This window comes from Pelophylax lessonae, assembly GCF_965119305.1.
Source record: "Pelophylax lessonae genome assembly, chromosome: 2".
In the NCBI taxonomy this organism is placed as follows: domain Eukaryota; kingdom Metazoa; phylum Chordata; class Amphibia; order Anura; family Ranidae; genus Pelophylax; species Pelophylax lessonae.
Genome location: NC_138769.1, coordinates 481,103,699 through 481,118,386, shown reverse-complemented (window position 1 = coordinate 481,118,386; position 14,688 = coordinate 481,103,699).

The following is a 14,688-nucleotide window of genomic DNA, read 5'->3' as shown; positions in this document are numbered from 1 at the left end:
ATTAAAAGTGAAAAAAATCCTACATTTTGTGTTGTTCCCAGAAAAGTAATTGAGGGAAAATATTCCAATGGGGGCACTAGCTCTGGTGAACTGGGGGTCCCGAAGGAATTCCCCTAATTTGCAGGGATTTCCTCTCCCTTTCTGTTTGGGTATGGGACAAGAAGTGAATTGAAATCTCCACAATCGGACACAGATGGCGAAAAAAAATCTGACAAGGGTTATAACCCTTCCTTGTTCTATCCAAAATAAAAAAAAATGCCTATAGTTCTACTTTACCTTTACCTGGAGTCTCTGACTCCATTGAAAGCTATCTGGATACTCTTGGAATTTCTGTCAAATTATGCTCATTTAGCCATTGTGTTTAGATAGAAATCCTCCATACCACTCACATTTACCTTCTGGATGTCTCCGGTAATCCCTGTTCTACATTTATATACAAGAGCCTATAATAGTAAAGAGTGTCCTAACAAATTCTTTAAACTTAGGTCTGTTAGGCTGGAGCCCTCTGACATGGCAAGACCTTGTTTGGATTTAGACGAACTATTTCTCCTATGATTAAGGGTACAGTATTTATCTTGTTTATTAATCTGTAGAAGGGATGGTCATCAAAATTACTGTTTGCAAAATCAGGCTAATTTATCAATACATATATGAATATTAGACATGGGCATGGCACATGCTGTTTCGCTTATGGAAATGGCACTCAGGATGCCTTAAACATTAAATTTAAACCCTTAATCAAATAAACCTGAAATAAATAAGACCACACAGGAAATTGGTTTGGACAAAGGCCACGGCTGTTTTTTATTATTGGCTTAATAAATATATAAAAACTCAGATACTTTATTTATTCAACTTCACTTTTAAAGATAAAAACATCCAGCAGCCCAGCCAGACAGCTCGGGCTGACACTATGACATCAACATTTTAAATAACATTTTCCACACGCACAGATAAATACCTTTTTTTTTTTAAAACCACAGTCCACCCTAGCACCTTGGCTAAGGCAACAGCAACAAGCCAATAATTAAATAACTGGCCGCGACATAAAAAGGGAGGGGGGGAGGGGGAGACAGTAGTATACTGGTCCTGAGGAGATGAAGTGACCAGGAGACCCTCAGTCACCGCCTAAATAGCCCCCCGCCGAGCCAGCTAGAACTGGATCCTAGTCAGGAGCAGGGGAATTCAGGCGGGAGTTCGGGGGGCGCGCGCTAATCTGCCTAGCGATAGCTTAGATAAGGGCGGGAAAGCAGTAATAATTTGAATTCTGCCCAGATACTCTACCTAAGAGCGGTAGAACTTGACCCAATGATTTATCCAGGTCAAAAGTTCATTCACTGACTCCTGACTGAAATAACTAGGCCTAAATAAACCTATGAACTAACTTTGTTACCACCTGAATTATCTAACTAACTAACTAACCCCTTCTGCCATTCCATATAGAAGATGAGGGTTATATGAAACCCCATCTTCTTTATATGGAAATGGCACTCAGGATGCCTTAAACATTAAATTTAAACCCTTAATCAAATAAACCTGAAATAAATAAGACCACACAGGAAATTGGTTTGGACAAAGGCCACGGCTGTGTTTTATTATTGGCTTAATAAATATATAAAAACTCAGATACTTTATTTATTCAACTTCACTTTTAAAGATAAAAACATCCAGCAGCCCAGCCAGACGGCTCGGGCTGACACTATGACATCAACATTTTAAATAACATTTTCCACCAGACAGGCAATACCTTTGTGCCTGTCACCACCAACCCACCTCGCGGCCTGCTCAATACAGCTCCCAAAGCCATTATTTAAAATGTCCAAACCAATTTCCGATAAATGAACCCCATCCTTCCAATAGAGGCCCTCTAAACCCCCCTCTAACTCCATGTGCCTATAACAAACGATCCCTAAATCTCTCAACAGTTTTACTAAACCCCTATTTAATCGCTTCCTCATCCTTTCAAGCGGTTTCAAACCCTGGCATTTAAAAAATACCAGTCTCGAAACCACTTCAGAAAAAACCGAACGAGCGCTAGGGAGTTTACTTTGAATGATCGCTAGATCATTCCTAATCGCATAGAGCAAATCGAGGGTTTTTAACTTTCCTAAATCATTTCCCCCTAAGTGGATGACTAAGATGTCGGGAAGGGGAAAATTTAACATCAGCTTGGAAACTGCAGGAACTAGCTCCGACCAAACCATGCCCCTCTTACTGAACCACATAACCTTGTAACTGCCTCTGTCCAATCCCAAATTGTCCGAATACACTCTCTTCTTAGCTCGAAGATGGGCCCAGTGTATATATGAATGGCCGATGATCCAGATAATAATTTTTTCACCTGAAATTAAACAACATCATTAGGACGTATATAGGACATGTAACAATTAGAAGTCCATCTACCAATCCTCTTAACATTTTCCGCTCCTAATCCCCACCTAGCTGCTTCTGTCGCAGCACCAATGCGAAATGAATGTGTAGACAGACTTTCAGCACTTACATTCAAGTGCTTCAAACACATCTTAAACACCGCAGTGAACTGGTAATGGGAAACCGGTTTACCCGACCTGTGAACAAATAAAATTTCTTCCTCTACTGGCCTAATTAAAAGGAAATCTTTTAGTAAAGCAACTGGGCGGACAGGTGCTCCCCTGAACTCATGTAGAACTATTTGCCTACCCAAACCCAGCTGATCTGTTTTAGAACGGGCCAGAAATATTGTTACACTGGATACATAAATATTTACATCCTGAACTCTCAAACCTGTATAACCCAACCTCCTGTCTGGAATAAGCTCTGAAATTCTAAAAGCACCAAAAAACATTGTTGAGAACAAAGCCCTGAACAACTGTGCTTCATAACCAGAGAAGCACACCGTCTCCAGGGCCCTGCAAATCCTATTCAATAATTCTAATGAAATGGGCTTTCTGTCATCTAATTTAAAGTTTCTCTTCCTATATCCCTTCATTGCCTGGTGGACCGAGAAAAATGAAAAACAGGCCGGATGATTTTTTAGCTTCCCGAAAAAAGATACTCCCGCCAGAATTTTGCTCACATGCGACCAAGAGAATTTTTTCTTGAAAAGCATATTTAAAAATGATAACACCAACACTTCGGAGAATGAATCCTCCGATAAACCCAATGAATCAAGGTGTTGAAGCCATAAACCCCAAGCTAATCGATATCCAGCCATCGTGGACGGGGCCAAGGACCGATCAATGTTATCATAAATAAATCCTAAATCAATGTCCACAACCGGTCGGGGCAATGATGTCCAGCAGTGTCTGCCTCCGGCAGCAGATGAAAGAAACGTTCCATCTGGAAACGAGACAGACAGTCTGCTAAAACGTTGCTTTTTCCAGGAACGAAGGAGGCTTTGAGCCAGATGTTAAATTGCAAACACTTTGCCACCAAATAGCGCAACATAATCGTGACTGGAGGCGATTTAGAGGAGAGACAATTAATGGCGAAGAGTACGCCCTTATTGTCAGTCCTAACACAAATCCTTTTGTTCCTAAATTGATTACCCCATAACTCTATCGCCACTATTATTGGGAATAATTCTAATAGAACAATGTTGCGAATGAGGCCGGATGCTTTCCATCTGTCGCACCATGGTGCTGCGCACCAATGCTTGCGCCAGATTGCGGCAAAGCCCTTCGAACCAGCTGCATCTGTGAAGAGCAGAAAATCTTCATCCAGAATGAACTGCTCCTGCCAGATTGTGGATCCATTAAAATAAAGCAAAAATTGGAGCCAAACTAAAAATTCTTCCTTCATCTCACCGGTGATTCTAACATGAGACGAAGGGGATTTCAGACCTGCAGTGGCAGCGTAAATCCTTCTAGAAAAAATTTTTCCCATTGGCATCACCCTTGAGGCAAAAGCCAATAAACCTAAAAGAGCTTGCAGTTTATTTAAACAAACCTTCTTTTGTCTGATCATCCATAACAGGGAGACTCGCAGCTTCTCAATTTTCTCCTCCGGCAGTCTGAATTCCATCTTTTCCGAATCTATCGTGATGCCTAAGAAAACTATACATTGGGATGGAAAAACAGTTTTTTCTTCGGCTAGGGGCACCCCGAATTTCATACAAATCTGCATAAAAACCTCCAGCAGATATGCACAAGTGTTAGAAAAAACAGGACCTATAAATAAAAAGTCGTCCAGGTAGTGGACTAAAAGATGTGAACCCGTAATTTGAGAAACCACCCATTCTAAAAAGGAGGAAAAAGTTTCAAAATAAAAGCAGGATAAAGAACAGCCCATTGGTAGGCACTTGTCAAAATAAAATTCATCCCTAAAATAAAAACCTAAAGAATTAAAGGAATTAGGGTGGATAGGTAGCAGGCAAAAGGCTGACTTTATGTCGGCTTTCGCCAACAAAGCACCTTGACCTGCAGACCTAAGTTTGACCAAAGCATCCTCAAAAGTTGCATAGTGAACAGATGCCTTGCTGTCATCTATCTCGTCATTGAGGGAGTCATGCAAAGGGTATGATAGGTGATGGATCAACCTATATGTATTTGGCTCCTTTTTCTGAACAATTCCCAAAGGTGAAATCCTGAAGTGTGGAAAAGGTGGTTCAGAAAAAGGACCCGCAAACCTACCCTCCCTGAGTTCCGTAAAAATTTTTTCAGCCACGATGCTTTGTAAACCATCAACTGATCTAAGATTATTGTGGATAGTACAACCTTTGCCTTTAAAAGGCGGTAAAGAAAAACCAAAAGCAAAGCCGTCAATTAGTAGGCGTGCTTTCTCCTGGTCGTTGGACAGCTTTTTAAAGCATTTAAAAACCGGATGTGGCCCGGTGCAAAAAGCGCATTCGTGTCTAAACTTACACGATCCAGGCCACCTACACTGCGATTCGTTAAAATTGAAGCAGATACCCTTTTTAAAGGTCTGCCCGCCTGTAGATTGAGGGTTGACAGGCTGTCTTGGGAGAAAGGACCGTTGTGGCAAGAACAGATCAAGCCACAAACCAACGTCCTTTACTCCCCATTTTAGGGAAGGTTGGACTGCTAGCTTTTGTCTAAAGGCCACGTCATAGTGAAACCATGACGTTCCCCCAAAGTTTTTGTAAGCTTCCAGCACGATGTCCATGTGCTGGAACAGACCCACACTTTTCTTTGGGGCTTTTTCACACAAAACACTGGAAAATATCAGGAAAGCCTGTAACCAATTGTTAAATGTTTTTGTTATAGGGCGTCTCCTCTCTTCTTCTTCTTTTTTCTCGGGTTTAGACACAAATTCTTTGGCAGAGGGCAACAATGACAGCATGTCAATATAAACTCCTTGCCAAATCTTCTCTTTCATTGATTCGGACAAGTGGTATCCTAGAGGGGATATCTCGCACACTAAAGGCTCTCTCAAACTTGTCTCGGGCAAATTTTGAGACTGAGCTATGTCAAAAGCAGAGTTATCCAAAGAGGGGTTGCTAATTGATAATTCCCCACAAGGTGGCGCCAAAGAGGGATTGCTAACTGACAATGGATTGCCAACAGCTAAACCACCACAAGGTGGCGCAACCCAAACATTAGCAGGGGACGGTGACAATGTTTTTAAATGCCCGGACACATTCCTAAATTCCTGTAAAATATCCGACATCATTGAAAACATTCCTGCCATTTCTTGAGAAGAGGACTCACCCCTCAATGGCAAGGCTGGAATACTGGCGTTAGGGACGTCTGCCGACGCTACCCTGGTGGTGTTAGCGGCGGCCTCGGCGCGACCTGCTGCCTCCGGAACCTCTGCTCCCGTCCTGCGTCCCGACGAGCTCTGGCTCCTCGATGCCCTCCCGGTGACATCCGCATCCTTTCTTCCGGACAACCTCTTCAGCGGCGACCGCCTCCGTGAAGAACCGGAACCGCCACCTGTAGAGGGAGAAAAAGACTTCCAGGGCACCCTCGCTCTCTTTGCTGCCCCGGCCACCGTACCGGATATTACGGGCACCACGATACTGCGCATGTCCGGTGACCTCTCTTCTCCTTCCGATGCCGCCGCCAGGCGTGAACGTTCCTCCGTGGGTCTCCTCACTGCGCTCGCCGAACCGCCCGCGATGGCCATTGGGACCCGTCCTCCTTCTGCTTCCACCGCGGCCGCACCGGATCCTGGCTCTTCCGACACAGGTAGCTGTAGGCAACGCCTGACCCAGGCTTCTCCACCCGCTTCACCGGCTCGCTCAATTAGTTGTCTGATAAGGCTCATGACGGCAGGGGTCCAGGGAGACAGTAGTATACTGGTCCTGAGGAGATGAAGTGACCAGGAGACCCTCAGTCACCGCTTAAATAGCCCCCTGCCGAGCCAGCTAGAACTGGATCCTAGTCAGGAGCAGGGGAATTCAGGCGGGAGTTCGGGGGGCGCGCGCTAATCTGCCTAGCGATAGCTTAGATAAGGGCGGGAAAGCAGTAATAATTTGAATTCTGCCCAGATACTCTACCTAAGAGCGGGAGAACTTGACCCAATGATTTATCCAGGTCAAAAGTTCATTCACTGACTCCTGACTGAAATAACTAGGCCTAAATAAACCTATGAACTAACTTTGTTACCACCTGAATTATCTAACTAACTAACCCCTTCTGCCATTCCATATAGAAGATGAGGGTTATATGAAACCCCATCTTCTTTATATTCCCTTCCCACCCTTCTTACAACCTGTATCTTACCACATGTGGTGTGTTGAAACCTTGTTCATGATATGGTATACGTAATTTAAGAACAATAAGCACGTATGCAGTGAAGCAGAGCAGACAAGTTGAATTTATTGTAACTTTTTTTTACTGTTTTACCTGTTTGATTGCACAACTTGTTTTGGAATAAAACTCTAATAAAGAAAATTTATAACCCCCTCCCCAAAAAAAAAAAACAAAAAAAACTTTGACTTCAGGATCTTCTGCTTTACTGAGCTCAGGGATGTGGACAGTAAAGTCAAAATCTGAGCTTCTGATCTGCGTGCTTGTTCAAGCTCAATAATTCCTATATTGTTGAACCTATTAGATCAGCATGGCGGCTTGACAACTTGCAATTTCAGAAGAAGGTCAGAAATGAAAGCTTTTATATTCCCAAAAGCACAGGTTTCATATAGTATTAAGCAGAGTTGTATAAAGTACTCGAAACCCATACTTGAGTAAAAGTACAAGTGCTCCATCAAAAAGTGACTTGAGTAGAAGTGGAAGTGCTTGATCAAAAAGTGACTTGAGTAGAAGTACTAAAGTATTCAACATTTTTTGTACTTAAGTATTGCAAGTAGTTTTTTTAAAAATGTTGCTACTCAAGTACTGAAAGTAAAAGTACCAGTAGTTTTGAAAAAAAAAAAAATGCTACTCAAGTACTGAAAGTAAAAGTACAAGTACTGTGTTATGTAGTTATTAAAGAAAGAAGTCAAAAGTTTGAACATCATATTGTTTTTTATTATTTCAAATGCAGCTTTTATTTATACATACAGTAGCATTTATTTCCGTATGCGCCGATAATACACATGTTTTGAGCTTCATGAAACCTGACATCTACTGTTCTGGCAGTGGTAATTTTTATAATTGTAACGAGTAACTATGCAGCACAAAAAAAATAATGGAGTAGAAGTATTGAAATCATTGAAAAAATGTAGTGAAGTAAAAGTGGAAGTAGGAGAAAAAAATTCTACTCCAGGAAAGTACAGATACCGCCTTTCGGTACTTAAGTACAGTAGTGAAGTAGTTCTACTTAGTTACTATACATCTCTGGTATTAAGCTAGTTAGAGCTAGAGCTATAAGAAGTTTAAAGGACCTTGGTGACTAAAGTGTATAGTGAGGTGAAATGTAGTGAAGTTAGGTGACAACATGTGTTCACTTTCAACATCCAAAATTGAAGGCCCCTTGACCCCATCATCTAGGGCAGTGTTTCTCAACTCTGGTCCTCAGGGCACTCTAACAGGCCAGATTTTAACTATTACCTTGGGGAGATGCAGACTAGAATACTGCAAACACTGAGCAACAAATAATATCACCTGTGATGTATTTCAGTTATCTTGCAAATCTGGCCTAGTGTGCCCTGAGGACCGGAGCTGAGAAACACTGATCTAGGGAGCCTTGACTGCTGGAAGCTTGGCAGCTATGTGGGCGTTGTGATAAACGGGGAGTTTAGATGGATTCGACGGGATTGGCCACTAAGGCACGAGGTGATGTGGCCCTTTTTTTGTTTATAGCGCAAAAAAAAAGAAATCGCAAAGGTGATCAAATTCCACCAAAAGAAAGCGCTATTTGTGGAAAAAAAGGACATCAATTTTATCTGGGTACAGCATTGCACGATCGTGCAATTGTCAGGTAAAGAAGCGCAGTGCCGTATCGCAACAAATTGCCTGGTCATTAAGGAGGAAAACCTTCCTGTCCAGAAGTGGTTAACACACTCAAGCAATCAGTTTGCCTGTGAATGGCTGTGATCTGAACTGTAATTGGACAGCCTGTACTCCAGGCTAACAGCTAAACACAGGTTTTCCCTGCCAAAGGATTTGTATTTTGAGATTTAAACAACCTCATCAGACAGCACAGTCAACCTGCAGACCTGCCTTTTTTTTCTTCTGCCGTTAAGTAACACTTACGGGTCTTGTCTGTCCCCCAGCCTGTGATTCCATAGTGGAAAGAAACAGCAGAATGAGGAGTTTATATCTCCGTGACTCTGCTCTCCTCCAGTCACCATGTTCCTTGTCAGCACATCAACACTGTAGCACAATAGATCAACTTCATGTTCTGCTTCTCTGCCACTCTCTCTCTTAGTCAAATTGCAGTACAGTGGAAGAGTCTAACGCCAAGTCAAATTCAGGCTCTAGTTACACCACTAACATTTAAAATACATTAAATAAAGAACTGCATTAATCTGTAATCTTTATGTCTGCCTGGAGTTCAGCTTTAAAGTATAACATACTTTTATACGTGTGTGCCTAACTGAAAAAAACACCAAAAAAGAGAATGGTTAATGATTCCTACTCTGAATGGTCTAAGGTAATCAGTGGTGTACCCCAAGGTTCGGGGCTGGGACCCTTACTTTTTAATATCTTTAAAAATGATATAGGGTCTGGGATTAAAATAACTATTTCAGTCTTTGAAGATGACACCAAGCTTTGCAGTGGAATAACTTCCTTACAGGATGTCTCCAACTTACAAGCTGACCTCAATGCACTGTTTCATTGGGCAGCTATGTGTCAAATAAGGTTTAATGTTGATAAATATAAAGTTATTCACTTGGGTGCTAAGAATATGCATGCATCATACATACTAGGGGGAGTACAACTGGGGGAATCCATAGCGGAGAAGGATCTGGGGGTTTTGGTCCTTTCTTGTATTAAGAGAGGTATGGAGTCCAGAGAGAGAGATATAATTTTGCCCCTGTACAAATCATTAGTAAGACCTCATCTGGAATATGCAGTTCAGTTTTGGGCACCAATTCTCAAATAGGATATCAGAGAACTGAAGAAAGTGCAGAGAAGGGCAACCAAACTAATAAGAGGCATGGAGGAGCTCAGTTATGAGTAAAGATTAGAGCCGTGTTTCTCAACCTTTTTTCATTCAAGGCACCCTCTAAAATTATGGACAAACTCAAGGCACCCCATTCTAAAATGTAAATAACTATTCTAATAGTTTTACATAATACATCAACATCTACTGTCACGTACCTGATCCGAAGCTGGAGTGTAGAGAGGGCTCCCCTTGTGGCTAGGTGACGAGCACCCCTGGAAGTGGGACAGGGAGTGTTGTGCCCGAAGTAGCACGGGTTGCCGGCTGGGATGGCCAGATGGTAACAGGAACAAGCTGGGTGTGAAGTCCAAGGCAGATCTGGAACACTTGGCAAGCCGGGCAGACATGAGGCGGGGACAGGAACAAGCCAGGTCATACACTGGAAGACTGGTAAAGCGAAGTCGGGAGCCAAGCCGGGTCATACACTGGAGAAGGCAGAAGAGAGTCCGGGAACACGCCAAGAGGTCAGGAGCCAGGGGTTCAAGAGAATCAAGATCAAGGCAATCTGGGTCGGCAACAGGAAGTCAAGATCAGCAAGCGAAACAATGGCACAGAGAACACAGAAGGCTGACGATCATCCAGCAGCTAGTGACTGTAGCGTACGCGCATGCGCACTGGCGCCCACACTTTCCCAACTGTGTTTGCCCGGAATTGGGCACGCATGCGCGATTCCGCTGATTGGCCACAATGTTGGCAGTTCTCTGACATCTACACATGTAGGACACCCAACGTTAGAGGTGATTTATTCTCCCAAATCCAATACACTTTTGCACACTAGTACTGACTAGTATTCCAATGTTTCTCTTCTCCCTCAGTTTTTCTCCAATACTCAGCTAATGTGGCTCCAGCGCTGACAGAAAGGGGCAGAGGAGGGTCATTGGTTGTTAGGATGCCAAAGGCCTAGAAGGTTGTAATGGTGCACAATGAAAACCTGTGGCTTTGTGTAACTAAAAGGCCGGTTTCAACCACCTGCTGGCTTGTTGCCCACACATTTTGGGGCAATTTTTAGGCATTTTTCCAAGGCACCCCTGAAGAAACCTGAAGGCACCCTGGTTGAAAAAGGCTGGATTAGATAAACTGGATTTATTCTCTTGAGAAGAGGAGATTAAGGGGGGGATATGATCAACATGTATAAATACATAAGGGGTCTATATAGTGAATTTGGTGTCGGGGTATTCACTTTAAGGTCATCACAGAGGACAAGGGGGCACTCTTTACGTCTGGAGAAAAAGAGATTTCATCTCCAAATACGGAAAGATTTCTTCACAGTAAGAGCTGTAAACATGTGGAATAGACTCCCTCAAGAGCTGGTTCTGGCTAGCTCAGTAGATTGCTTTTAAAAAGGCCTGGATTATTTCCTAAATGTACATAATATAACTGGGTACTAATATTTATAGGTAAAGTTGATCCAGGGAATATCCGATTGTCTCTCGGGGGATCAGGAATGAACTTTTTCCCTTGCTGTAACAAATTGGATCATACTTTGCTGGGGTTTTTTCACCTTCCTCTGGATCACCTGTGGGTATAGGATTGTGAATATGGGATTGTATTTATTGGTTGAACTAGATGGACTTTTTTCAACTTGACTATGTAACTGATAGGCTCCTTGTGCTGCTTCTCCCTCTCCAAGTCTGAGCTTTATTTTACGTAGGATTGCTAAGGGCTGATAGCAAGTCATTTTCAGTTACATACACTAGTAATTGATTTTACAAATACAATTATTTTTAATGTGCACATGCCTACATTAAATCTGCCTAAAGTTTAGCTATAATGATTTGGCTTGATTCAAAATAAAGGAAGTAACAATATACATTAAAAAAAAAAAAAATAAAGAGGTTGTAAACCCTCTCTTAGAACTTGTACCTATTATAGGTAAGCCTTTAATAAGGCTAACCTATAGGTACTGTAAATATCTCCTAAACTTGCACCATTTAGGAGATATTTACTTTTAATGCAGCCAATGATGTCATCTGCGCATGCACTCCCAAGGAACGGCCACCTGTGCGGTTCCTTCGGAGCCCTGTGCCGTGAACGGCGGCTCCCGCGTGCATGCTCGGGAGTGATGTAATCGCAACTCCGGCCAATCAGATGGCCAGAGGACACGAACCAGGAAGCAGGATGGCGGAACATATTGGCCGTCCTGTCGCTGAGCGAGCGGCACTGCTGGGGCTTCGTAAGTAAGGTAAGTATTTCATAATGAGCTAGTATGCGATGCATACTAGCTCATTATGCCTTTGTCTTACAAGTTTTTTTTTTTTTGGGGGGGGGGGTTTACTTCCTCTTTAAAGAAACTCATTACATAATTTATTCATGTATACAGATGACTGAAGACATTATAACCTTAACCGCTTTATTAAGCAGACAAATGCTCTTTAAAGATGTCATCAAAGAATTGTGTTCGCAGGAAAAGCCCCATAGAATCTGCAGCCAGAGCAGGTTAAGTGTTACATCATTTACTTCCACTGCAAACTAAGCAAATTCTCGCTAAACATAAATGCCAAGTTCATTGTCCTTTCCAGCTGTATTAAATGCTACGCTGCTCTTTCTACAGCTTCTATTAAATCCTCTTAGATTGTAATTAAAGGAAACAATGGTACATTATGGGACAGTTCAGTATGCTTTTCAATAATGTAAAGCACGTTATTTGTTTAGCCCAGAACCCTGCTATTATAACCATCATTAAATCAATCGCAACAGGTTGTATTTTATTGTAGAAAAATAAGAGACATTAATGGAATGCATTAAAAGTATCACAACACATCCATCTTTTCATAAGACTAATGCGCACAGTAGTTTTACATTATCTACAAACTATAATTTATGCTAGTTATTTTGTTGACTTTGTGCAGGGTATATTTCTTTTTTTTTTTTTTTGTTTCTCACAGTAATTGCCTATTTATTTGGGTTTCTTTTATCCTTTGCAGTTCATTGGGTAATAGTACATGCATTCAAGCGGTGCTCTTTTGTTTTACGGGATGTAAGAATAAGTTCCTGCTGAAAAGAACAGCACTTATTTACTGTAAACAAATAAATAAACAAACAAATAACGAAGGTGGGCTGTTATATACCTCTTGTCAAGGCTGGAAAGTTTTGCTTTGAAATTATATAGACAGGTAGAAGACTCATGTCCCCCAAGGTCACTTTTGCAGATAACCAAAAAGGAAAAAAAAACTCATGCACCTAACTTTTAGTTGATCCAGGGTAGAGGTCTCCAGACTTTTAAAGTGTTAGTAAACCCACAACAGTAAAATCAGTTTGTATATGCACTAAAGTATGCTTGTTATACTCACTGTGGAACCTAAGGGGATAATCCTCTGCATTGTGTAAAAAGGCTGTTTGATCCTGTCTTCTCTGATGCCCCTCTCCTTCCACTGTTCCCAATACATCTCCCAATAAGTCAGAGCCCTTGGAGTCATTCTGCACATGCTCAGTTTGGTGTGTATTGCTAGAGAGTTTTTTTTTTTTTTACTTGGGAGGGTTATAGTGATCAGCACAGGGCCAATCAGCACTGTCCAGACAGAGGGTCAGGGGTCATGCAGTCTCACAGGGCAGTCAGAATAGAATGAAAAAGCTCCTCCTATAAGCTTTAACCAGACACTGATAAGTCACAAGACTGCTATATACTGCTGATGAGAAAAGGTATTTATCAGTTTATATTTACTAAAATAAATGCATTTCCATGTTCTGTGTACTGTGGGAGACCAGAAATAGTGAATGCAGGGTCCTGGGTTTAGTAACATTTTAAAGTTAAATTAATGTGCATTTGCAGTAAAGCATGCTTGGTATACTCACCGTGGAACGTAATAGGGGGTTTCTCTGATCCTCCTCTTCTTCCACTGACCCTTAATAATTACCTGATAACACAGAGTCTATGGAGTCGGGCTGCACAATGCTCAGCTTGGTGTATTTTGCTAGAGAGGCTTTTTTTGCTTAGGAGGCTTCATGACATCAACACAGGGCAAATCAGCACTGCCCAGACAGAGGTTCAGGGGTCTTGCAATCTCATAGGTCAGCCAGAAAACTCCTCCTACAAACTTTAACCAGTGCTGGGCTGGACACTGATAGAAGTCACAAGACTGCTATATACTGCTGATGAGAAATGGTATTTAGCAGTTTATATTTACTAAAATAATTGCATTTCCATGTTCTGTGTACCGTGGGTGACCTGATATAGTGAGTGCAGGGTCCTGGGTCTAGTAACACTTTAAGCATGATGGCCACTTTACATAATCTACAAATATTCACAAGCTGGACTAAAAAAAATACATTTTATAAATACATAACTTCACATTGGAAGCCACCCCCATCACATTAGAGTCCCCCCCACAATCTAGATCAGAAGGCCCCTTTCACATTAGAGTCCCTGCTTCGCATCAGAGCTCCCCTTCTCATCAGAACCTACCATAACATCAGAAGTCCCCCTTACCACATCAGAGTCCCCCTTTTACAACAGAAATCCTCACTTCACATGAAAGCCCCCCTAATCACATCAGAGTCCCCCTATCGCATCAGAAGCCCCCTATTATTAAATCAGAAGCTTCCCTTCACATCAAAGTCCCCCCAATCACATCAGATGTCCCCTCATCACACCAGAAGTCCCCTCCATTACATCAGAAGTCCCCCCCCATCACATAAGAGTCCCCTATTACATCAGGGTTCCCATCAGAGAAGCAGAGACCAACTGATCTGAATCCTTGGTCTGTGTATTAAGCTTGAGGATACACCCCTTACCCTACCTGTGGGCCAGATAAAATCATTTAGTGGACCAGATGTGGCCCCTGATCCAGACGGAGAGAAAAAGTACCCTGGTGGAAATGGTGATACAGTGTACAGTGGTAGAGAGTTATATACTGCTTGTGCTGGATGCTAAGAAAAAAGGGGCATTAATAAAGTGGTACTAAAGGCAAAATAAAGAATAACATATATGTAGTCTGTCATAAGCATTAAGATCAACCCATCAATCGACTTGGGCACAACCAGCATACCGGATATTTCCTTTGAGTATTGCCAGCAGCTATAGCCGCTAGCAATTATCATTATGTTCTCTCGACGGGGACAGCTCCTCTACCCCCCAGCAGGGGAACAGAATAGCTCTGTGGCAGGGATTTCCCCATTTACACTGACTGTGTTGATCGGGAAATCAAGGGATTTTCTTTCCTGCAATCCATGGTTGCAGGAAAGAAAATCACATTATCTATG